The following is a 27,810-nucleotide window of genomic DNA, read 5'->3' as shown; positions in this document are numbered from 1 at the left end:
ATTTCAAAGAAATATTTACTGCATTTAAATTAATTTTTAAATATTCATTGAATTGGGTGCTGATTTGGAAATTGATGGGAAAATATTTATCAAGTTGTTGTGTTTCCCAGTATCGCATGGGAAATGAATTATTCTTAGTAACCATATGGAAATAAGATCAAGTCATAGGCGGTCGATGATGTACGTTTAATGGTGGCTGCCCTTCTGTTTAATGAACGTTACTTGACATGTTATAAGCGCTCATACATGCTATCTGTCTGTCTGTCTCTCTCTCTTTCTCTCACACATCTACACACACACCCACACACATATACATACATATCAACGTTAACGTAGACATGCACATGCACACACACTCACGCACAAAAACACATTTACATACAAGACCCTACACATACACGCCCATACACACACAACTTTGATACAAACAAGTACATACGTATACGTTCACACATACACATACACACGTTCATACAAACATAACCACATGCACAGATAGACACACATACATACACACTCACACAAAATGCCACACACACCAAAACTGGCTAATACATGCATACACGCGCGCGCACATGAAGTTAGCGTCCGGGTCGGATGCACTCGCCATTGTAGTATAGCCGTAGTTGGACCCATATTCTCTATACAAACTGAAACAAGGTGAAATCAAGCACAGAGTTCTGTTCAGAACACACAATGGAATGCTACAATTGGATTAAACTAATAATTCATGGGCCTAAGAATGAACTTTTACCCAGTCACTGTTAGAAATAACATTCGAATCTTCCTCTGATCACACCTTAGCATCGTAAAAGAAAAATGAAGAACCGACTGGATAATGTGGTCCGAGATGCACGAGGTAGATAATGATTGGAATATTTTGACCACAGGAGGATTGATTCACAAGGCATTGATGGGATCGGGGTTGTAGCTAGTGACATTTACCCAGGGTGGTGCGCAATGAAATTTAATTCTCGGAATCACGTGAATGGGAAGCGTACTTCTTGACCGACAACCGTGCGAACGCATGTGATTTCTTTTCTTTTTTCCTCTATTTAATTAAGGTGGGGTGGTCAGCGCCCGTGACTCTTTATCATTTACTAGTGTTTTGTGACTATTGATTGAAAGAAGGGTGTTCTTCAGAGTAGAGACTTAGTTCAAATGCTCGCAACAGAGTGAACTCTACTATTGAGACCGTAGACCAACCATACAGCAGGGGGAAATCTGGCTATGGATTAAATCTATCACTAAAGAGCTACAACAACAGAGAGCCGGAACATATATCGCAAACGCATCTTGATACCTATAACAACTATGAATTAAACAATACACGAGTGTGAGTACAAACTAAAAGTTGAATCTCTCGGCAAACAAGGATCGCGATGCTGCTTCGTCACAACTCCCTATTTCTATATCCTCTATATCCTTTAAGACTATAAAAGTTTTATAGTAAACAAAACAAATTTTCGTATTTTGACTACTCGTTCTATGCAAAATATATGCAATTTTTTTGTTTCCCCTATCCTTCCAAATTATTACTTAGTATTCGCTATACGAAGGTGGCGAGCTGGCAGAATTGCTAGCGTGTCGGATTTTTATGTTCTGAGTTCAAATTCTGCTGAAGTTGACATTGCCCTTCATCCTTTTGTGGTCGATAAAGTAGGAACTAGTTGAGCACAGGGTCGAAAGATTCTACTCACTCAAACTCCCCAAATTGCTGGCGTTGTACCAAAATTTGAAACCAATATAAATGCAATTATTTTTGGCCCCCCGCCACCCAAACTATTACAATTATCTGTACGAAGGTGGCGACCAGGCAGAATCGCTTGCGTGTCGGATCTTTACGTCCTGGGTTCAAATTCTGCCGAGGTTGACTTTAACTTTCACCCTTTCAGGGTCAATAAAATAACTGTCAGTTGAACCCTGCGTTCGACGTAATTGATTAACCCCTTCCTTTAAATTTGTTGGCTTTGTAGAAAAATTTGAAACCATTGTTCCTTTACGCGGTGAGTTGGTGAAATCCTTATCTCATTGAATAGAACGCCTTACAGTGTTTTTCCCATACAATATTTACAATTGACGGATATTTGTGCTCATCTTGTTTGGTGTTTACCCAACGCTTCGGCTGATATACCATCCAGCCTTCATCAGGTGTCCCAGGGAAATTTCGAACCTAGGTTCTCATCTCTAAGGTATTTTTCGGTGTTGTTGTTATTATTATTATCATTCAGGTCACTGCCTGGCTTCGAACTTGGAATCTTGGAGTTAGTAGCCCGCGCTCTTAACCATTACGCCATATGCCCGTGGACAACTGTGGAGTGAATTTTAAGGCTTATAAATCTAATATTCTCCTATCCTCCTTAATACCGGTTCCCATATACTGCTCATATCTGCACTCGGTCTGCTTAGGAGGTTGTTGTGTCCTAGCATATATGCTGCTTCTTTTAGTTTTCGTATTTTCCAGTGGTGTTCTGTGTCTATTATTTTAACTTCATCCCACAGGGGGAGGTGGTCTCCATTTTTCCATACATGATCAGCTATACCCGATTTATCAATATCTCCCCGTGTCACAGTTTTGTGATGTTCCTCTACCCTTATTTTGAGGGGGTGGCATGGAAGATGTCCAAGTGATGTTAGAGCATGTGAATTTATAGCCTAAAAATAGCAGTTAAATCTCCCTAAGTCATACCCTACTATCTTAGAAAACTTGTCACAGAATAACGTGATTCTAAATCCACTGCCCTCAAGAAAAAGATGGAATCTTTACGGTTAAAATGCTCTTACTATAAGTCTGATCCGTCAGGACTGAACTGCTGTTTAACAACAGCAATAAATTTACACAGACGGTCACGATTTTCAGGCCTCAAAAATTGGAGTAGGTTTGTCAGTCGATACGGCTAACCACTGGCACTTGACTACAGTTTTACTTAGTGGAATTTGAGCTCAGCATGAAAGAGATGGAAAATGCGTTAACCATGTTGTCTGACGTGCTAATGATCCTTTCTACTATAGGCACAAGGAGGGTATATCAACCGAAACGTTGTGTTAACAATAAACAAAATGAGAAAAAATATCCGTCAATTGTAAATAATGTAAACAATGTAAATAATGTACATAATTCCTCATCTCTTAAATATAGAACTGTAGTGTTTGTTCTGATTCTCTGTCCACTGAGTTCAAATCCCGTACAGGTCAATCAGCTTAGCCATTTTGAGGGCGGGGGACAGTCGATTACATTGATCCTAGTACTAGTACTCAACTGCTACTTAATTTATCGACCCCGAAAGGAGGAAAAGCAAATTCGACCTCGGTGGAATTTGAACTCAGACGTAGCGGCAGACGAAATACCGTTAAGCATTTCTCCTGGCGCGCTAACGATTCTGCCAGCTCGCTGCATAAGCAGGAATTTGATAATGGTTTCAAATTTTGGCACAAGGCCAGAAAATCTAGGAGAGGGTATAAATCGATTTCATCGATTCCAGTGTTCGACTGGCACTTATTTTATGGAAAAAAAAAGAAATAAAAAAGAAAGTTAACCTTGGTGATATTTGAACTCAAAATGTAAAGCGGGGCAAAATTTTGCTAAGCATTTTGCCCGGCGTGCTAACGATTCTGCCAGCTCGCCGCATAAGCAGGAATTTGATAATGGCTTCAAATTTTGGCACAAGGCCAGAAAATCTAGGAGAGGGTATAAATCGATCTCATCGATTCCAGTGTTCGACTGGCACTTATTTTATGGAAAAAAAAAGAAAGTCAACCTTGGTGATATTTGAACTCAAAATGTAAAGCGGGGCAAAGTTTTGCTAAGCATTTTGCCCAGCGTGCTAACGATTCTGCCAACCGGAACGCTCCTCTTGGGAGTTAGATAATAAGAATAAAATTAGTTTATTAAATCGTTTTGATTTTTATGCTTCCCCATTCATTAGGCTCTATAATTTAAAGAACAGTGAAATGAAGAATATAAAAATTGAATTATTTTTTGAATTTGTCTTCGGTTGTAAATATGTGTATATGTGATACGCGTGTGCGTGTGAGGCTGTGTGCAGGCATATATATTCGCTAGAATTTATGTACTTTTATGTGTTGCTGTGTGGGTCTGAATATATATGTGTTGGGTGTGATAGCTGCATGCAACAACTATTTCCCTAATGATTTATTTTTCTGATGTTTGCTAATATTTGGAAAATAAACAATTTGGTATTGGTTCATAAATGTATTCTAAATTTGGAGCAGTGAGACGATTTACAATAGAATTATTTCAGTGAATCATGATATTTTAGAGGGTTTTTTTTTTAATTTTCTATCCTTTCTTTATGTAGTTTTTCGAAATTAGAGTGTATGTATTTATACAGATATGTACGTGTATGTGTATGTATACAGTACATATGTACATACACCCACTAATACGCATATCAACACATAGAGATACGCACGCACCTAAATATATATACAGAGTGTCTGGGCTAAAATTGACGGTTTGCATATACTGTATCGCAGGTTCGAATGACGTACCTTCACCGAACGTATTTCTTTATTTGCCTATAGGAGGATACACAGAGGGGACAGAACAAGGACATTCACAACACAGGGCTGGGGTTACAAACATGATAAAAATTGATTAAAATTGGTTTGCTGAAATCGACGGTATGAAATCGAAAAAGTGAAAAACGAATGAAAATTTTTAAAAGTTAAATGATTATAATAATTTATAAGACTTCGGGTTTTTATTTAACCCGCCGGCTTTCTCTTTTTTCTTTTAATTCCATTGTAATTACCGTATTTTTGTCTTTTTTTTTCTTTTCACCTTGATCGGCTACACTAGCACGGCCCCATTCAATCTCAGCATTTCGATAACAGTTATCCATCTTTTCTCGAATACTCTTTGAGACAGGCACTTTTTCTCCGGACTGATCTTCCTTGTCAGGTGGTAGTTAAAATAACTCACGATACCGCTTCCAGAGATAAAGTAGCCCGTCTCAATTCCCCTTCCACGCGTCAGCGATATTGTGTCTTACAGTATGGCTACTGCACAGTAAAAGGACGCCTTTCTTTCCTTATTAAAGGAGGAAGGTGGTACGATCTTAATTATGGACTCAGTCGATAGCCGTACTCTTTCCGTCTCCGACATGCGTTGTTCGATATAGGCTATCTGTTACCTCAATTCCTCACAATGTACGAAGGCGTGCGCGACAGTTTCACTGACGCGCCTGCACCTCGGGCATGTGAGGGAGGTGTCAAACCCGTGTCTTGACAACCTTTCTTGAACCGGCAAGGCCGATCGGTAGCACTGCCAGGCCAGGGATTTCTGGGAGTTATCCAGATATCTCGGCCTAAATGTCCTTCCGAACAGGTTGGCTAGCTGGTCCCCATCGAAATCCAGAGCCTCCCCCAGGACGTCATCGGACTCATGCTCTACCAACCCTCTATAGAAATCCGCAGTTATAGCCCCGCTGCCGGCACTACTCGCCCGGGAGAACAGAGTGAGTGCTTGTCTGCACTCCTTCTGCCATTCACCCGTTCTAGGTCTTTATATGTACTCATATGCGTATACAGATATTAATATATACGTATACACACACATGTACACACACTCATACATACATTTACACACATTCATACATATAATTTTTTTTTGCGCCTTTTTAAAGCTTAGCCAGGCTCATGGGCACGCTTCCCCGGTTTCTATGGCCTATGTGTTTCCCCCAACCGCAGCTGGACGGGACGCCAGTCCTTTGCAGCGTTACTCAAGAAACAGGAAGAAAGAGTGAGAGAAAGTTCGGGCGAAAGAATACAACAGGGGTCGCCATCCCCCCCCCCCCCTGCCGGACCCTTGTGGAGCTTTAGGTGTTTTCGTTCAATAAACACACGTCCGGTCTGGGAATCGAAACCGCGATCCTCCGACCGCGAGTCCGCTTCCCTAACCACTGGGGCATTGCGCCTCACACACATTTATGCATGTGTATATCCATATATATATATGTGTGTGTGTGTGTGTATGTGTGTGTTAATATATACTCAACATCACCCATTGACATGTTTACATTTCGTTCAAGTGTTTGTATATTAGATGTGTGAATGTATGTGTAAATGTTTACTTAAATATTTCAAACAAAACCAGGCTTAATTAATCTAACGAACACAATGAAGACCTGGGAAGTTTACAATGACGCCTCATCGATCTACCATAAACAAACTTCTTTCTGACACTTCCACTTCTACTTATTTGATATACTCTTTCCTCGTTTTGTATTCCTTCGCTTCATAATTCCACCATTTCCCTTCACCCAGCTCAACCGCGATCCGCGATCCTCTAGAATAAGACATTCCATTCCCTCACCCATACAGCCTAATATCTATTTTAATTAATCATCGCTATCGGTTGACCCTATTTCTTAATAAACTCAAAAAGAATTTCCGTGCTTCATCAAATATGTTGAGTCTGAAGGATCTTTGAAAGACAAACATATTTACATTACCACATGACTTGGTAGTATATACCATGTTTACCCGAGTGGTTCTTAAATGCGTGGCTCATTGGTTTGAGCGTCAAGTTCACAATCATGAGGTTGTGAGTTCGATACCTGGACCGGGTTGTGTATTGTGTTCTCGAGCAAGACACTTCATTTCAAGTTGTTCCAGTTCACTCAGCTGTAGAAATGAGTTGCGATGTCACTGGTGCCAAGCTGCATCGGTTTTTAACTTTCTCCTGAATAACATCGATGATGTGGAGAGGGGAGGCTTGTATTTATGGGCGACTGTTGATCTTCCATAAACAATCTTGCCCGGACTCGTGTCACGGAGAACATTTTAAGTGCAATCCCATGGTCATTCATGACCGAAGGGGATCTTTTTACAGTCGCAAGCAAACACCAACACCCATCCGGCCCTCCCATTATCGTCCCTGCTGTACATCGAGGATGTAACAACTGAGGAAAGAGTCGAGCGACACGATTTCTAATACTTCTAAACATTGATCTACCAGGGTCTAGAAGCTCGCCCATATATACTATATCAAATGCGCATGTCTGTCACATAACCTCGTATAAGCAAATTACGTTTGCAACAGGGACTCATAATTCTTTATATAATTTTGTCACTATTTATTTTTCATTTATTTTCTTATAGATTTATTATGTATGTGCCATACATATACTGTGTAATACTTATCTCGAAACCACATTGAACTGCATATGACCGGAGCGGACATGAACGCTAGACCGTGCAATTTACAATTTATCATCTCTCAGTCACCATGTTGATTTTAATTCCAAAGGTCAACCAGCACACCAAGTTACAGAAGCATATTTTTCTCTTCGTACACACACTTCGTTCATCACAATAATACATACTTTTGGTACACTTATCCTTTTTTTCTCTTTTTATTTCTCTCTTACACAGAAGATTCTCTCGGTAAACTTTTCTATATTAAATAATGGATCAGTTAGACATTTAATTCGAAAACCCAGACATAATGGTAACTTTTACGATCGTAAAAATAGCATTCAGTTTAGTATTGAATGCTCTTTCGTCAAATATATTTGTATTACACAAGTGCGCATAAACCAAAGCAGTACAGTCTTAGTTCATCTGAGCGAAATATTCAATCATATCACTTAGTGTTAGTCGGTACAGTGAGATGATGTGAATTAAACAAACGACCGTAAGTGACAAATAAGCCATGTGAAAAGAAGATGGAATATATAAGAGTTAAAATTGTGAGTGTGTGTTTTCTCAACTGAATAAATTCAGTAAAACCTGGATTCTAATGCCGTCCAAAATTATTAACTTCCCGTTAACTAATTCCTGTCTTTTCTTTTCTAGTATATTCAAAAATATAATTATCTACCGCTTCATTCTAGAAATGTTTAACTTCAAACTTATATAAGAAATAATTAATTTTAATTTTTAGTCAGAATCGCCTGCCTTTTCCACACTTGAACCTTCTGTGATAGGATACTTAAGCTAATTGGGAATTTTAATTGGAATGTATGGTTATGAATTTCGTTTCGCTACCAGGCGGTTTCAGGTTCAGTCCCACTGCACAGCATTTTGGACAAGTGTTTTCTGCAAAAACCCGATCTGACCAATGCTCAATGAATAAATTTGGTAGATGGAACCCGTGTGGAAGCTCTTTGTGTGCGTATATATTATATGTATAGATACGTGTGTGTGTGTATTTGTATCTGTTCCCTCACAGCTTGACAACTAGCTTTTGTAATTTTATTTCTTCGTAGCTTCGCCGTTCTGCAAAATAGTGCGAAAGAATAATACAAGACTTTAAAACAGTAAGTACTGAGTTCGATATATTTTGTCTTTTCTTTCGACTAACCTCTTCTGGGCAGTATCCATCCTATCTGTAGTTCACTGACTGAAACAGTAAAGAGTAAAAGTTGTTCTTGAAAATACGAAGCATAATTTTTCGATCACACTTATATTATATAAAGCTTATCTTTGTTCGAATTTGATTCATATTGCCTTGGGTATATTTCTTCGCAGTGTTAAGAGGATGAAAGTGTTTTCGCTGGACATGTTGATGGACTAACGCCTGTAAATTTCCGACAGTAATTGAAATCATGCTCCAAAGTAGTCCAAAGTTGTAACACAATTAAAAAGTATTTAATAATCACAAATGTATTGTTTGTTATCGCTGTTCTTCTTAAGGCCCTAAATTAACAAATTCAATAGACCTATGTTCTAAGTTTTTTTTTTCTTTTGGTTTTGTTCATGACCATAATGTAACCTTTTTATAAGTCCAAATTGTGTTATTTGAAGAATATTTAGCTGCTATTTCTATTCACTTGAGCAACCACCTAAAGATGTTCTCGTTGGTTTCATCAGTTTATTTCTTTGTAGAACGGAACCATAAGTTCATCTTTCACCGCAGTAAACGCCTTCCAGCCTACCCTTATTCCCCGCGAATGTTTGACGTCCATGTCTCGGCGCATACTTATTGTGTGTCCCAAACAAACGTATACTTTTACCTCTTCGATTTATTCCTTTATTCAGCCATGTTCTATGTGTGGCGCATTAGCAGTGCTTCTTTGCTATAATGAACTATGGAACATATCTATCGGAACTAAATTAGTAAGCACTCTATTACAACAATTATAAGCGTATTCGTTTGAACGACGAGTATGTGGATATTAGAAGGGGGAAAAGCATTCAGGATTTCTATTTCTAATACAGTTTCAACTTTCTTGACATCTATTCCATTTTCCTACCCATTATCATACCAGGTTACCTAAAATTTCTTCAAACACTCTCGTATATTAGTTCTTACAAGGCTCAATACTTGATGTATTCGACGACGGCTCACTTACGACTCCAACAGGAATTGGGGACCTCACTACCACCATAACAACAGTAATAATTTCAATTTTAGGCACAGGGCCAGCAATTTTATGAGGAGGAGTAAGTCGATACCATCGACCCTAGTACTTGCCTGGTACTTTATTTATTGATAAAGCTAAAGGATAAAGCTAACCGCTGTGGAATTTAAACCCAGAACGTAAAGAACTGGAAGGAATTTGCTTAGCACTTTACCCAACGCGCAAACGATTCTGTCATCTCGCACTATTAACTTGAATCAGTATAGAAGCCTCACTGTGGTCACTCGGTTGCAAGAAATGGTGGCTAAATCTCCTTCAAGTATCCCTCTATTGTGTTAAATAAAGGACACCTCATAATATAGTCCTGCATATCTCTAAAAGACTAGACGGTTACGGCTGAACCACTATTGATAGTAGTTATGCTCAAATTCGGCTTGAATTAATATCTGAACAAATAACGACAAAATGATCAATAATACTTCAATGATAATTTTATAGTGCATTGATGACATAAGTGAGATACAATAATTTCAAACAGAAATACTATCCGACTAAAATTTGTGTGATATCGACATACATAAAGCAGTAAACACTGAAGAAAATATTTAAAGAAAATAGAATAACATATGCAGAAGAATAAAGAAATATTTGACGATGACAAGTATAGATCAACGCCTGACATATTTGTAATCTTTTGAGCTACCTCAACGAATGTATAGCTCGTCGAAATTTGTTTGTCTGGAAACTATCGGTGCACGCTGTCCGCAGTAATGCTTTCGTTTAGTTGGTGAAGTGCAAGGTCGCTTTTATTTTTCAGAGAAATAAATTAAATGAATCAATACTGCTTAGAATATATGATAGAGCAAAGCAGAATCAAACTTACTGTGTTTTGATCTCATAAGATTGGGCCATACATGGCAGTTTCCCTGAGACCATATGGGTCTAACGGCTCAATTTTGATTTATGTATGCTGTGGTTTGCCGTCAATATAAGGCCCAGTCCATTGATTTACGTTGTAGCCTATAATATTGTTAAACAGCCTTGCTTGAGGTGGAGGTTTAATTGATATAGTGTTAAATAAGTCCTGTCACAATGGTAAGTAGAACGAGAGTAAGAAAGTAACCGTGATAATAATAAGCTTTAATTCAATTTGAAACACTTTCTTGAATAGGGATAAAATATCAAAGATAAAATATGAAAGATAAAATATCAAAAATAAAATATCAAAAATATTACCTAATCAGCTAAGGTTCTTCCTTTTTTAATGTTGCTTTATTGATTAAACAATTATTTTATATTTAAACACCTTCGCATCTTTCATTTTGCCGCCTGTAATATACGCATATACGTGTACTGTGTGTACACACGCATATAAGTATTCTTTTATATATTTGTATGTGTGTACACATGTATATACATGGTCTTCCGTATGAGTGTGTGTTATGTATGTATACTTATACACACACACGTATTATGTATATACATGTGTGTATGTGTATGCGATCGCACGTGTACCTTTAAAGATTTTATCAGTCATCCTTAGAACGTAATACATTTAAAATTCTTTAATGGGTGCAAACAAGAAGAGATGAAACATCCTTTACCTTCGAAATCTTGATGAAATCAGTTTCAGAGAAAACCAAGTTTAGTGAAAAATAAGAAACCTACTCGATTGTCAGAAACATCGAGACTAATTGCAGCCTTGTATTCTCTAAAACAGATCACAATAAATCTTTGAAAATAGAAAAGAAAAAACAAACATTTTCTGTAAATGGCGCATTTTAACGCACCTTATATATACCAAGAATATATCATTTGTGCGAATAGTTTGTTAATTTTTTTTTTGTTCTTGTCTTATTTATGATCGTTGTAGTTTTTGTGTTTCATTTTTCAAGTTTCTTTTATTATTACTTTCATCTATAAAGTAGTTGATGAGGTTTTCAATAGCTTTCGTCTTTACTTATATATATGTGACGTGTTGATCTTAGCACAACTGAAGTGTAATATATTCGTAATCTGGTACAACTTTTCTGCTATGATAGTTATACTCTGTGTGTCAGGCTAGCTATACTGTCTTTCTGTTGTGCTTTGCTGTGTCTGGAATATAGCAACAACCAAAAATCTTTCCACTTCTTTTAGCTGATAATACAGAAAGCGAGAATGGTTGAGGGAATGACTCATTTGATAAGATAGAATGTAATCAATATATGTGCAAAGAATGAACACATGTGGTCGGATTTGGTGAGAGACAATCATGGCCAGAGACACAGAAAACTGACGTTATTCAGTTACTGTGTTACTACAAAAGAAAGTATCCAGTTTTTAATCGACTCATTAAAAGATAAGAAAAAATTAATATAAAAGATATATGTATATCAATGTCTTATGAGGGAATTTGGTAGAAGGAAACTGTATGGAAGCCCATCGTGTGTGTGTTTGTGTGAGACCACTGCTGTTGTTTCTTTTACATCCCTGTAACTTAGCGGTTTGGCAAAAGAGCCAGACTGCATACGTACCAGTCACTTTTTTGACAAAACACACACGTACGTACTTAGGAAGGTGCATAGGCTAGTGGTTAGGGCTTTACACTCTCGGTGTAAACCGTGGTTTCGATCCCCAGACCGGCGGTATGTTCTGTTCTTCAGCAAAACACTTCGTTTCACGTTGCTCTAGTCTACTCATCGTTAATAATCTGCTAAGGAAGGTTAGAGATGAAGTATATGATCGGGAGCCATCGTCACTTTCTTTACTATAAAGAGTGTAACTTGTCCAGGGAAAATTGATGTATAAAATATGTGTATATTCTCAGATATACGAATACTTCCTCTCTAAATTTAGCATATTGAGATTATGTTCTAGTTGTATACCCTATCTCTCTCTCTCTCTCTCTCGTACATGTATATAAGTGTACTTGTGAGTTTGTGAGAGAGAAATCACCTTAGGTTGAGAATCATTTCATTCGACAAGGAATAGCTTGTGATGTTACCGTTCACTCAGTTAACTCTCTTTCGCACAATAATACCTGCATTCTCTTTCTGATAATCAGAAAGAGTCAAGAGCTCTTTTTTAAGTCATTCATTTACAAATAGATTATCCGCAGTCGATCGTTTCAATTATGACTGTTGATGGCTTTGTCATGACTTGATAAGCTTTTTCCTTACGGACGGTTTTTCGATTGGGTTTGCTATTTATTATGATCAATTCGTTTCCACTTCACATTCCTTTTTGCACTATCTTTGAACCTCACTCTAAGTCTTCCGTCGTTTCTTTACCCCTTGCATAGTTGAGAGTAAAGGATTTGTCATGGCAGTCTATTGTGAAAAACTTAGGTGACACGGTCACCCGGCAAGCGATGTATATGTAATTTGTGTTCTATCAGATGTTTTATAGTTCACTTCAGTCTCTGTCACATTCACTTTCACCATTCTGCTAGTCTCGTCATACATAAAAATTGCAGTTTAACTTACAAGTGGGAACTAACTTTGTGTATTGATGAGTTTGACAAATATTAAAAATTTTAAGTTGAATAACTGGTGTAAATTTTCATTGATGCGATGTGATGTAAAGAGAAAATCGGTACTTTATACACACACACACACACACACACACACACACACATACATATATATATATATATATATATATATATATATGACCACGTGTGCATCGTTGGCGATTATCTTTCTCTGTCTTCCCTTCTTTAGACTTTTCCTATATTTCTGACGAAGATCTCCGATCGAAACGTTAAATCCTCTTTCTTTTCTTTCCTTTCCTGAGCGTCCAATAACATTGTACTTATTCCACGTCCACGCGTTGTGTTTTCGTGGGGGGTTTTTTTTTCGTATTTTTTTCGTGTTTGTTCATGTTTAAATTGGCTATATATATATATATATATATATATATATATATATATATATATATGCAACGGGCTTCTTTCAGTTTCTGTCTACCAAATCCACTTAAAAGGCTTTGGTCAACTCAGCGTGGTAGTAGAAGACCCTTCTCCAAGGTGCTATGTAGTTGAGAAGCAAACTTCTTTCCACACAGCCACGCTTGTACCAATAGTATTCTTTTACTTGTCATTTGACAGCGGCCATGCTGGAGCACCTCCTTTAGTCCAGCAAATCGACCCCAGGACTTATTCTTTGTAAGCCTAGCACTTATTCTATCGGTCTCTTTTTTATCGGCCGAACCGCTAGGTTACGGGGACGTAAACACACCAGCATCGGTTGTCAAGCGATATTGAGGGGACAAACACAGACGCACGCACGCACACACACACACCTATATATATATATATATATATATACGACAGGCTTCTTTCAGTTTCCGTCTACCAAATCCACTTACAAGGCTTTGGTCGGCCCGAGGCTATAGTAAAAGACACTTGCCCAAGGTGCCACGCAATGGGAACTGAACCCGGAACCATGTGGTTCGTAAGCAAGCTACGTACCACACAGCCACTAGGCAGGCAAATGAAAGTGAATTGATTTTTTCATAAGAAAAGTAGACAGGTAGAGAAGTAGATTATCGACAAGCGGGATCGAAACTGATTTGTGAGCATTTGGTTTAGTGGAAGTTTATCAATACTCAATGTCTCTTGCTTCAAAATTCTATTTTGATGTCTAACATAAAATACAAGGCTTTTCGTATTTAAGAAAGTGGATATTATTTATGGTGTTCATCATACTACTGTTAACTCTCATAGCAACACTAGTAGTATAAATCAAGTAGAACCGACAAGAGAAACAAGAAAAGCTGTCTCCCAAAGGGTTATGTGTCTACTCTATGCTTATAGTTTCAAGACGTTATATTAACAGCTTTATTTATATTAGACAGCTCAAACCGGTTATTCTGTTCTGAGAATTTCTTATTTATTCATATTTTAAGGATGTTCAATAGTTGACGAGAATCACAGAAACTGAAGAAAGTTCTTCTACGATATCACTGGACCTGCTAGAAATAGCAGTCAATTTTTCTTCAAATCACACTCTATAATCTTGATAAGAGGCAGGACTTTGGACATGTCAGCTGGACTGGAAACTATGGCTAACTTGAGCTTAGTGGTTAGGGTGTCGAATTCCTACTAATAAGATTGTGGTTTCGATTCCTGGACTGGGCGATGCGTTGTGTTCTTGAGCAAAACACTTCCTTTCACGTTGCTCCATTCCACTCAGCTGGTAGAAATTAGTAACATTGTGACAGACCGGTTTCTTGTCCAATGGGGAATTTATACACCCAGAAACCGGGAAACCGGCCCTATGGGACTATATGACTCGGGAAGAAACTTTATTCTGAACCATTTTGGCGATTTACAATAGCAACAGCAACAAACACTAGCAACGGCACCAAATACTGTAACAACAACAGCGATAATAATAGCAGTAGCTGCAGTAACAAGTGCAACAACTGAAATAGATATAAGTGCATATTCACAGCTTAATCTGTAAATAACCAATCTCTCTCTCTCTCTCTCTCTCTCTCTCTCTCTCTCTCTCTCTCTCTCTCTCTCTCATAAAAGTGTGCCTGTGTGCTTACTTGTAATATATGTATGTGTATATATTGGCATTAATGTACGCAATAAATTAAATTAAGCATTGCAAACAAACGAAACTCGTCATCTTGAATTGATGTTGTGAAACTTGTCACGTTGCACCACTTTACACTTGACTTAGCTGCAAGGTTTAGAAGTTTATATCACATTGTTCGATCCCACTGCGCGGAAATTAAGCATCGGGTTGACCAAAACCTTGTGAGCTAAATTAAGTTGAAAGAAACTATATGGAATGTCGCTGTAGGGACCACCCTCTTTGTTCTTTGGTGTAGACGTAATCCGTTGCCCAGATTAACACCATCACCCAACCCTTCGATACATTTAACGGTGTTCATCTTGTTACAGGCATTAGAGCGCAAGTCTGGTAGCCTTAGGAACATGGGTTGTGAGGTGGACCATGAAAGGACTGAAGGCCGACACCGTCTTTGGCAATGTCTTCATCAATCCGTCGTCCAGTTTAACACCTTACCCTTGCCTACATCTAGCTGTGTCCATTCTATTACAAGCATTGGGGGTGGCAGGTCTGATAACCTCAGGGATAGAGGTTGTGGTATAGACTAAACTGAAAGGGCTGAAAGCTGATACCATCTTTTTCCATGCCTCCATCAATCCGTTGTCCAGTTTAACACCATCACCTTGCTCTTGAGTACATTTAGCGGAGTTCATTCTGTTACAAGCATTGGGACATAGGTCTGATGGCCTCAGAAAAAGAGGTTGTGAGGTGGACCAGATTGAAAGGACTGAAGGCTGACGCATCCGTCCCTGGTCGTCATGCCTCCATCAACTTTTTCAAGTTACACCTGAAAAGAAAAGTGAGCTTGGAGAGAGAAATATTGTCTGGTAGCAAATTTGTTGGCAGGCGCATAAGAGGGCTGTATTGATACGAGTGAACGGCCCTACCCTTCCTCATCCCAGTTTGCCAGTTAAAAAAATTAATAATCTGGGAGTACTAGACTTTTGAGAGTGGTAGGATAAGAACCAATCAGTTCTCAAGTGATGTCTGTAACCTGTATTAACTCCGTTGCCGGTGTTTTCCTCCTTCAGCAATAATATCCATCTATGAATAGATGGTTGTTCCAGTTAAGCCAAGTCGCACGTCACTTCTAACAGAGATGATTTATTAGCAAAGGTATTTCAATCAGGACTATCTCCTTTTAAGATTAGGGGGTTATGTGTATTACATTATTCAATACTTCCCTTCGGTTACCCTCTTTAGCATTAACATCTCGCACCAAGAGTACCTTTTACCAGAGTTCATACTCTTCCAAACATTCGTGCATTGCCTCAGATTTTGAGAAAACTTCTTTTGTCCCATCAGCTTCAGTGGCACTGAAAATATGAATCGGTTTTCTTCCACAGCTCTCTATCAGAGCTGTAAAAGACTCAAAAATAGGGTGTGACACGAGAAAGGGTTAGCTTCTATTTTTTATCAGGTCAAGTGACAGCATAGAGACGCTGTAGTCCTGAACCAAGTATAGACCGTGAAAGTACGTTTTGTAACAAGTGTCATAAGGAACTCACAACCCTCTGCCAGTCGAGCAGTCTGGTCGGGAGATATTTTGCCATGGCGTTTCCTAAAGGATCAGTGGTGTGTAAGACCGATGACATCATCAGAGGAAATCTGGGAGTCGCTGAAAATCAACTGACTTACCTGATCTGTAGTACTTTCGAAGCGGAGATCGAGGATAATTTCCAGAAACCCATGTCATGACAGAGCTACAGGCAGGATATTGCCGGTTTGAGATAAATTCTACTGGCATGGTGAAGCTGTCAGCCAAGCCTGACTGAGATGCACGCACTCGTTCAGTGCCCCAGAATTGTTGACATGTGGACAAATTCATTATTAATCTTTTGGTGGATGAGCTTCTAGTATGATGAACTTGTTGCTTTAACATAACTTTTCTTCAATTTGCTGAACTCTCGTTGAAGCAGTAGTCGTATCACAACTATCACCAGTTTAACAAATATATAACTGGCCCACTTTGAGTTATTTTATATTTGCACATTATTCCCAATACGAATGTAATCTGAAAAAAAGTATTTATCTCAATATTAACCAAGTAACTGAATACAAATAAAATATTTCCCTATAGTAAACAAAAATTTGTTTCTTTTTAGTTCAAGTTGTTTCTGAAATACAAGCGATAAGGCTGAATCTATCAAAAAAGCAAACGAAAAAAAGACAGCGGTATGTAATTTTTATTTATCTATTATTTTGCATTCGATATGTTAGTGTGTATTTGAATGTATTTAACATTTCTAACTATATTACAGCCAGCAATAGCTGAAAAAAAATTGCTTTATTATATACATATGTCTGTGAATATTTCTGTTTCATTTCATGTGTTAAATAAATTATCTTGATTTTCCTGTACCTTGTAGTTCAGCCAGCATATGACATATTCAATAGAGTTGAACTACGTACTTATGGATATATATTTGCTACAAGAAAATCAGTAGTTTCGAAAAGTTGTGTGTGTAGGCGTGCGTGTATGCATATGTATATATATATATATATATATATATATATATAATTGTGTATTTCTTCTATCTTAATGAATAAAAATTCTTCTGATAGAATAAATGGGTTAATGGAAACCAAAGTAGCAAAGAACACAAAATAACTGTGGTTTAGTTCCTGTTTCTAAGGCAGGAACTCCTTGAAATTTTGGGTATTTGAGTATATTTAAGAATTTAAGGAATGGAGAAAACGCATGTTATAATTGCATACTTTATTCCTACATATGTTTCAAAGGATTACAACCTGTGTGATCATATATATATATATATATATAAAATAGAGATGTGCATATTCAATTTTCACGCGAAAAAGGCTTCACCAATTGCTTTCATACTTGTGATGCATGAATAATTTGACCTCGGACAAATAATAGGCTATTCATTTGATTTCTTTATTAAAGATCATTAATAAAATTATTGCTTCTTATATTACGTTCACGTTTCTAGCTATCTTAACATTTCTCTCTATCTTTATCTCTTGATTTCACTTTCATTTTTCAGACGCTATTCTTTACACTTTCAATTTTCATACGTCATTGTTTAACTTCCATATTAATGTTTTCACTGTCAGTCTAAGTTATCAATTGCCATTTACAAATAACGATAAATTACTGACAGAAAGAAGTTCACAATTACTGCTGTAAGTAATTTCATGATTTACTGACAGAAGTATCTTCATAAATTTCACTTCAATCCGTTCGGTTTTGTGTTTTTCTGTTGTTGACCATTTCTTTCTGGTTCCTTCCATGCAGGCTCTTTGGTTCACTGAGTGACAAATTTCGCTTCAACCCGTACAATACTTTATTTTCCGTGAAAATTTCTTATTTACTTTCTGCCCGTTGTATTAAGAAACAATTTTCGTTACCAAGTTATTTTCATTGTTTACTATCTTCTGCACTCGTGTATTTCTGTATACATATGTAACCATGCTAGAAAGAAAGTGTCAAATTTATCGGTATAACTACAGATTTCTACCCTCCCCCAATTTGGACGTTCATAACTTTCAGAAAAATGAATATTTTTTTCATAAAATGTTCTACGAATATATGTTATATCATGTAGATTCTGAATATACAAACTTTTTGGGGAGGGTAAGTGCTTTAGGATGGTGTGGGGAATTTCTGGAAATTCACCGGAGTCCAGTTCAATTCGTCTTAACTTTCACGGAAATGGATATTTTTTAATGAAATTCTCTACAAATACACCTCGGACAATATATATTCCGGGGACATAGGAATTTGGAGAGAAAACAATTGGGATTTATAAAAATCTTATGACGTCAACAAATATATATGGATAGATAGGTATTTGCGCGCACACACACAATTGAAAGGTTACCAAAAAGAACTGTTACATATTCAGCTGTTATCCCCCACGTGGTTAGACATGCTTCATAACTCCAGACAGGCTTCTTAGCAGAGTATGCGCGCTGTATGTACAAAAAAACGGGGGAAACTTAACCGTTATTAATACTTTATATGGCGAAATGCTTAGCGTATTTTGTCTGTCTTTACGTTGTGAGTTCAAATTTCGCGGAGGTCGACTTTGTCTTTCATCCTTTCGGGGTCGATAAATTAAGTACCAGTTACGTACTGAGGTCGATCTAATCGACTGGCCCCCTCCCCCCAAAAAAATGTCAGGCCTTGTGCCTAGAATAGAAAAGATTAATACTTTATATAATGTATACAGGTTTCATGAAATCGGCAGACATCAAATATGTGAACTTAAAATTTAGCTACGCGAACAAGTGCCGCCGATTCCATTTATCGGCATCGTGGAGTAAATGCAAATGAACAGGAATGAATATGAAGAGATTAACGAAATTCCTCATTAGAGGTTTTCTTTAAGAAGTCATACAACTTGAACCGCAGCAATGTCGTCTCAGAATATTTTGAAACTTAAGAGTTAAATTACGATTATGATAACTAACATATATATGTGTATAAAGTTATGTATTCTTAAAGAGAAATCTCATTAAATATTTGCGAATATTCATAGAAGAAAAACGTGGGCTAACTTTTGATTAATATGATCAGAGAACAAAGCCCACATGATGTTCGGGTTAAATTTGACACTTTGCATCAAAAGAAAACAAATTATCCGATTCAAAAGCAAAAGTATGTTAAAAATTCAAAGAGCATCAACTAAATTACGGCTAGGAAATAACTGCTTACTCAAAGCAGCCGACGCTAGCTTCCACCACAGCCTCAAGACGGCTCCAGAACCTGATACATGCGTTTGTCACTGTGACCCTCGGAAGATCTTAGAAAACCTCTTTGACCTTGATCACCAGCTCGTCCTTGGTGTTGCTGGCTGAGTGGTCGCTGTCTTGTTTTCTGCCACGTACCACACATAGTAATCCAGGGGACTACAATCATGAGAATTAGGAGGCCAGAAATTAGGGCTGGTTTAGTCGTAGGAATTCTCCAGCAACCACTTCTGACTCTTTCGGAGGGATGGCAACGAGCCGAGTCCTGCTGCCACACGTATCACCTTCCAGCAGCAACTCATTCCAGTCAAAGTTCAACCAGTCTCCATTAGCTTCACATAGCCATCTGAATTGAACTCTAGGTCCTGTTCTAAGATGTGGGGTGGCATGACGTCACCCAAAGACCATCACAGTTTAAGCAAACTTGATTTCATTGAGCAGCAGCCATGTATCGGCATTTTGATACTGGGCATGAACCATGATACAGGTAACTCTTTTCCAATATTTAGATAGCTTCCAGCCTTCCATATCAGCTAACTTTTTCTCAAATACTACTTTAATCTTTATTTTCCCCAACACTGTTGTTTGTTCGCCAATACATTAAGGAGTTCTTGAAATAAATGAGGCATAACAGACATAACAGACCCTTAAAATTTAGCTTGAATACCCATTACAAAAGGCATATAGAAACTCAGTTCCTGTTTGATTTTATCTGTTTCAGTGATGAGTGTTTCTCAGTTTCCAATTAGAAAGATGTTTGAAAAACAAATGTCCTTGTATAATATCAAAGTTTGATAAATTGTCAATCCTAAAAAATACATATAATATCTATCAAAATGAGTCGTCCCTATGAATACCGTAAACATTTAATTACAGAAACAAATCGGACAATTATTCCATTTCCAGTCGAATGGATCATTCGTTTATTTGTAAACATACAATAAAGAATGAGAATGAACAAAAAAAAAAAAAGATTTCGAAAGAAAGCAGACATAAAATTGACTATTGTTGTTTGTCATCTATTCTGCTGCTGAAAGACTGCAAAAAGAAATAAAGAATAATTTGGGTTTTATTTACTGACAGCTGACAAAATTTCTCAAAAACTAAAATAAAAACGACAAAATGAGACACTAATGAGAAATCTCTCTATTAGAACATTAATTCTGTGTTTGTAATTTATTTTTAAATATTGACTGAACTGGTTCTTATCAAACTAAGGGGAAAAGGTTATGTTGTATATGAACTGAAACAAATATACTCATTTTACTCAAATAACTCTGAGTAGGAGGGATTCAGATATGATTTCTGTTTAGTAATTTTCTTATAGTTTTCTTTCATTTTCACGTTATTTCCTATTCTATGTTTATTTTTAATGTTAATTTATCTTTCTTGTTATCCATTAATTTTTATTTTTGTCGTGACTGTTTAATTTTACTTTTTCTTTGATAACGGTCGTATAATGGTTACATCAATTTTTTTTGTTGTGCATATGTGATGGCATCTGGTATTAATTCAATCGACCAAAAACCATTGTTCGTCTATGTTATATCTGACTATTAAAAGTCGTAAATGTTCACATTAATTATTCTAGAACAATGAAACAATGACAGAACTAGCAAAGAGAGCAACAGACAAATTGTTTAGCATTCTATTATTACATCTCTTTACATTTCGTGTTCAAGTTGTCGCTGTGGCCTTTCATTTTATCAGACTTCATAAAATAAATTACCAGTCAAATCCTTGGGTTGATATACTGTATTCGATTGTTCCCATCGCCAAAATCTGTAACAGCAGTCACCTTTGCCTGTTATCGTTCTGGGTTCGATAAAGTACCATTTTTGGATGATCGACCAACAGAAGCCTTAAAGTACCGTAAGAACTGCTTTCGGTATTTGTTTCGGCTCTTAGCGTGTTAAGTTACACATTTACGGCTGAGTGAACTTGAGCAATGTGAAATGAAGTGACACCATAACTACACACACTATAACTCAATGATTTACACACACACACACACACACACACGAGTGGGTGATGAAAAGTTCCGAGCTTTGGACAAAGAAAAATACAGGGAGATCAAATAATTATAATTTTTATTCAAACATGTTCTCCTATCAGATTCAGACACTTATTACAGCAATCCTTCAGTTTTTCTAAATCTTGTAAAAGAACTAGGAAAGTTGTGCCGCCAACCAAGCGTTTTGCGACACCCTTAAATCCATGAACCTTTCAGCGCCCCGTTGTATATATTTAAAGGACATGACTAGTAGGTGTGATAAAATAATTAAGGTTATTATGGTTAATTCACAAGAAAAAAATACTAAGAATAAAAATAGAATTAAATTCTGAAAACCAATTTAGTAATATTTTTTCTTCTTGAAAATCTTAAATATGTGACACATCATTCTCCTTTTGTGTGTATTTAACCAAACAAGTGGAATAATTCCCTAAGAGTTGTATGTATGGAGGTGACCGAACTGTTTAAAATATGTATTTATAATTACATATTATTCAAGAGAAAGTTTATAAACTATTATTAGATACTTAAAGTGGATAAGTTTAGAGACATGCACCAATTATAAGATTCCACAGCGTAGTATAGGGATTTTAATGAGAAATATAGCGTGTGGTTTTAGACAATTTTGACATTTTAAAGAAACAGTAATCTGAGATATATATTTACAATTGTAAGTACATTGTAATAAAAATAAATATATAAAATGACTTGAATAATGGTTATTAGTGTAATTATATCTATGTTGATGTCAAACTTTGCTAGTTGAAGAAGGAAAACATATTAGAGATATTTAATTTGAAGTTACATTAGAAATCTAAATTTGTTTTTGTATATGTTAATATATAAATGTAAGTTAGGTGCAATATTAATTCTAAAATTATGATTTAAAGGTCATTTATCTAAATATTGAGTTGATAATGGAGTAATATGGATGTTTATAAATATTGGTTTAATCTAATTATATGACAGCTATCTCAACTTATATTTCGGCATGAAAAGATGAGCATAGATGTTTATAAGTTTTATTGAGTGGACTCCGGCAGAAGTTTGTTACGGAAAGGTTATAGAAAAGCTAGTAAATAAATTGAATCTCTCTCTCCTCTCTTTCCTTCTCTCTCCATCTCTCTTTCTTTCTCTCTCTCTCTCTCTGCAATGGAGATTCAGTTGTTCAACCAATTGAGTGACCTGTTCATTGAGTTTGCATTGAAGTGGCTGTGCATTTTTCAAACACAAATACCCTTAACCTCACTCTAAGGTAGAATGACCGTGACATAGACTGTACACGACAGGCTAACTAGACTGTACACGACAGGCTTACACACAGCTGCTACCTATTGTCACGAAGTAGGATTGAACCCGGAACTTTGATTGTAAAATAAATTACTAACTAATCGCTCATACTGCATCTTTAAACAAGCTAAACTTACTGTCATTTAAATTACAGAGACAAACATCAATTTTCTGAAATCATTGTTTCCAAAGCCTTTGCGAATTACTGCCTTTATCTTATAAACAGTGATGGTCACCTTTATACTTAAAGAATATCTTTTGCTTTGTTTGTCATTTGACAGCGACCTTGCTCAAACACCACCTTAAAGGGTTTTAGTCGAAGAAACCGATCTCCGGACTTATTCTTTTGTAAGCCTAGTACTTATTCTACCGATCCCTTTTGCCAAACCGCTAGGCTACGGGGATGTAAACACCAATACCGGTTATCAAGTGGTGATGGTGAATCAAACACATTCACACACACACACTACTGGCTTCTTTCAGTTTCCTTCTAAATCCACTCTAGGCTTTGGTCGGCGCGAAGCTATAGTAGAAGACACTTTCCCAAGGTGTCACGCAGTGGGACTGAACCCGGAACCATGAGCTTGAAAAGCAAGCTTCTTACCAAACAACCACGCTTGTGTCTAAAATAAAATTTACTTAAATATAAATACAGCTACATGTACATTAGTATAGATGGTACAAATTTATTAAAGGTGTACTGTGTAAGATATTGTGAAACAGAGCCGCCCATTAAACTAGTCTGCCGGCTGAGGTACTTTGAAGTTCTTTCTCATAAATTAGTGCGGATTATAAGAGGTTCTCGACCATTAGTGTTAGTAAAAATTGCTGTAGTACCTGTATAATGTAGATTAGTTTGGACGCTGTTAATAAATTATTAGGGTTAACTTAATGTTTACATTGTATGTTAGTGTAACAGTAAGTAGTACATTAGCTGTTGTTTTCTTAGCAATAATCAAAAATATGCGATGTGAGACCATAACAATATCGGTGCCATTTTAGCGAGCGGGCTATTTACCCATTCACACTTTAGCGTGAAGCCTAACCCTAAGCCAACACTATTCCTGACCCATGCCATGTCATTTCTACGGACAGTGCAGTAGAGTGCATGCTGACGTGACACCGTAATATCTATGTACGATGTAGTCGATATAATGTAGGGTTTCTTATTTCTTTACTGTCCACAAGGGGCTACATACATAGGGGACAAACAAGGACAGACAAACGGATTAAGTCGATTATATCGACCCCAGTGCGTAACTGCTACTTATTTAATCGACCTCGAAAGGCTGAAAGGCAAAGTCGACCTCGGCGGAATTAGAACTCAGAACGTAGCGGTAGACGAAATACCGCTAAGCATTTCGCCCGGCGTGCTAATGTTTCTGCCAGCTCGCTGCCTTTTAATGTAGGGTTTCTTAGCCTGACAATGATGTCTTTCAAAAAAAATAATGAAAATGTTTTATCACACCACTGTTCCGTTTTTATTATTAAAAAAATAAAAGAATAATCTGAATCCAAAGTAAAGTATTCTTGCCTTCGCCATAGTGTTAGAGAAGTTTTAAAGTATTTTATTCTCATTAAACACGGTAAATTACCGGCCTTATTTTCATATCTCATAGCCACCCACTCTGAGAAACACTGATGTAATACATTTTAAAGTTATAGATCATCGGTAATGTTAAAGTCGAAGTAATGAACGGGTAAAGGATATGTTGTAGGAAGGAGAATGAAGGTTAAAATATATAAACAACAGTAAGAAATTAACATCATCCTAGAGGCTGCAAGTTGGCAAAGTCATTAAAGCATTGGATTGAAGGTTCACTGATTTCCAATTCTCTGCACACTGATTTCAAATCCCGACCAGAATAATTTTGCTTTCACCCTTTTGGAAGTCAAAATACAAGTACTAATCTAGAGCAGTGGATTGACAGAATTGTTCAGAGTGTCAGGCCAGATGCCTTGCGGAAGCTCGGCAGTAAAGCCTGCGAGGACGCTCGTGCCAACAGTTTTGGCCTAAGTCGGCGGTTTTTCTGTTGTATGAACATTGGTAGCCCTGTAGAGAGAACACTTGCATTCATGGGCAACTGCCAGTCTACCTTCAAAAATCTTACCTAAGCCTTCTCATGCAGATGTATGGCCAGACTGTCTGAGTATCGTCTCAATCAGTAATAAAGGATATTATTACCATTATTATCAAATAGGAGAGTTCGATAGAGAATGACTAGTTGGCACTAGTAGGTGGAAAATATAAAAGTATTATAAAAGATCTTTTAATTAATTTTAACAAATCTTACAACTAATATTTTTACATAATCACAAATACAGCTAATATAACTTGCCTTTAGCATATCTATATCAATTCCTCTAATTAACAATCTCCAATTTTAATTTATTTCCTTTTCCAGAAAATTTTGATGTCAATATAGGTATATTTACGCTAACTATTACCGAAGCCAAATTGTACAATGGAAAAAGAAGCTAAGTATACTTCATTATTAAATGTTTCGCTGTTAGGAAAAAACGATGTTTCTGCTTAATATCGTCTGCCCTACAAAACTACTAAAAGTTTAGTGAGACACAGAGGCGATTTTACAGGATCCCGACTTGCTAGAAATAGAAGATCTGTCTCCTTCAAATACTCTACAATCTTAGTACTATATACATTAGAAATTCAATGCTATATTCAATTTCATCTTATTCGTATTTTGTAATATTAGTTGAGGCGTAGTTTTTTATACCCCTCCACCCGTAACTAATTTCATCTTCTTTTGTAATAAATATGTAGATATTTGATCCTTTCGTGGTGCATCTTCGACCTAGTCTCTGATTGCCTCTCACTCTACTTCAGTAGTCCAGTGATTGATATCCTTCTCCTCATCCAATATATTCAACCACCAAAATTGTTCCACTGTTTTTGTACATTTTGTTGTTTTCAGAGAATGGGTGGCATCTTGAGTGGAAGCATTTGTGTTCCCTCTGGAACCAGCCATTCGTAGTTTGTTCCGATCTGGGACCCAGTACTTACCTACACAATCAAGAGGCTGTAAACATGCACAGCAGCACGCCTCCTAAAATTCAGTTGTCGTCGAATCTTAAAGTATTTATGAATTAAGGCGTGTCTACTCTCGCATGTGAAGACTGACTCTGGCAAATTGAGCAAACGAGACCAACAGCGGTTTAAGATGGTGGTATCAGAACCTATTGTGACATACCAAGAGGGCGACATGACATTCAAGAATCTTGGTCATCCACAGCTGCCATACCCTTCTTCAACCGCCTTTTTCTTGTTTAACGACAGGATTAAGACCAGTCTAGACAGGTAGGCTAACGTCGAATCCACTCCTTCACTTATACTCAATTCATGTACAAGTTCTGATTTCATAAAATGTCACGATCAGCATATGGAGGGCCGAAAACAGAAAATGACTAAAATATAAAATAAATTGTATTTTCGATTTCGAAACTTTGGATTTTTATTTGCCAAGTTATTTTGTATAATATAGATACGATCCAACATGTCATATGCAGGAAAATGAGTCGTTAAGCGAAAAATGAAATTATTACACAAAAGGAAAAAGACAAACAGAATAATACAATAGTTAGAACTTTTAAAACGCAAAATACATTTAAATAATGATTGCTTTTATAATAATCATAATGGTTTCTTTTATAAAATACATTTAAATAATGACATCAGTCGAGAAAAATTTCCTTGTATTTACTTTCAATCGCTACACTTATGGTCAATTTTCTGCGATAAATTCTAATCAATTATTTAAAAGAATATGATATTGAGATTCCGTATATCCAATTTTTGTAGGTGAATGAGATGTTCCTAATGACGGTTACTGTGATTTAATCTGACTTTTTAAAAGTGTTCTTTAATTTTCTTTTTTTTTTTCAAACAGTATCAAAATAATCTTGTATTCCCATCTTTCTTTGTTCCAATTTTTCACTCTCTATCGATATATTTGATTATATAGCTGCTTCTGTCGGTTTATTTGATGCTTTATCGAATTATTTAGCTATCTTTCCCTTATATATTCACAGGCATATATTTGTATGCGTATGTGTTAATAAACACACATTTGTATTTTTACATATACATCGTGATATAAACACACACACATTATATATATATATATATATATATATATATATATATATATATATATATATATATATGAGAGAAAGATAGCTAGATTGAGACATAGACTGACAGATAAACATTTATCTACTGGCTGGCATTAAGCCATCCCTAACAGCGAATGACATTGATAAGAAAATTATGGCCATCTGTAATTGGACATCTTTTCGGTATGTACGGAAATTACAATTCCTCTACATAACGGACATAATATTTGTCTTAGTTTATTTAATTATGTTGCTGTTTTGTGAGAATTTCTTTTTCGCAAAATGTTCCATGGATAGAAGTAATATAACTGCTACGTTTCTAATCATGTTTGTTATGGATACCTCAGATCCCGTTCGATGACGTTAATCCTTATTACTTTTTATCCAGTATATTACGCTATGTAACGCTCGTTTGTTCTTGACTAGTAAGTGTTACTTGCTGATTATTTGTGTTAGCCAGGCTTGTGGGCTAGTCAATGATATTTTGAAATTTACCTATCTCTTACGGAATTCACACATTTTCATTTACATAAAATCAAAAGAAGCAAAGTATTGACCAAATTTAATATACATTCATATATAAGTTACAGAAAACTGCGTGCAAAGTTTTGCAGAGAGTAGTTTTCTTACCAGATTTGTGATTGCATTTTAAATAACTTTCACGTATCAGTTCCAAATTCAGTGTCCCAACACATTTTCGCTATGCGCTCCTTGATAGTGGCATCCAAAATACAATATGTCCTAATGGATGCTTACACTT

At 36.6% G+C, this 27,810-nt stretch overlaps 1 long non-coding RNA gene across 3 annotated transcripts in view; it reads left to right on the top strand.

Annotated features, from left to right (window-relative positions):
- The first annotated feature begins 6,406 nt into the window (after positions 1 to 6,406).
- The window catches only part of LOC128247403 (uncharacterized), a 167,947-nt gene continuing 146,543 nt past the window's right edge, over positions 6,407 to 27,810 (top strand). Inside the window, exons 1-4 of one of the 3 annotated variants that reach the window (XR_016241230.1) lie at positions 6,407 to 7,715; positions 8,235 to 8,285; positions 17,002 to 17,071; positions 25,322 to 26,379. This is a non-coding gene — a long non-coding RNA (uncharacterized LOC128247403). Of the gene's footprint in view, positions 7,716 to 8,234; positions 8,286 to 17,001; positions 17,072 to 25,321; positions 26,380 to 27,810 lie in introns of those variants that run through there. The other 2 variants (XR_016241231.1, XR_016241229.1) reach the window with 2 other exon arrangements.

Source organism: Octopus bimaculoides, chromosome 3 (genome assembly GCF_046866305.1).
Source record: "Octopus bimaculoides isolate indiv1 chromosome 3, ASM4686630v1, whole genome shotgun sequence".
In the NCBI taxonomy this organism is placed as follows: Eukaryota; Metazoa; Mollusca; class Cephalopoda; order Octopoda; family Octopodidae; genus Octopus; species Octopus bimaculoides.
Note: the sequence above shows the minus strand (reverse complement) of the source record. Positions and strands in the feature narration are given on the sequence as shown.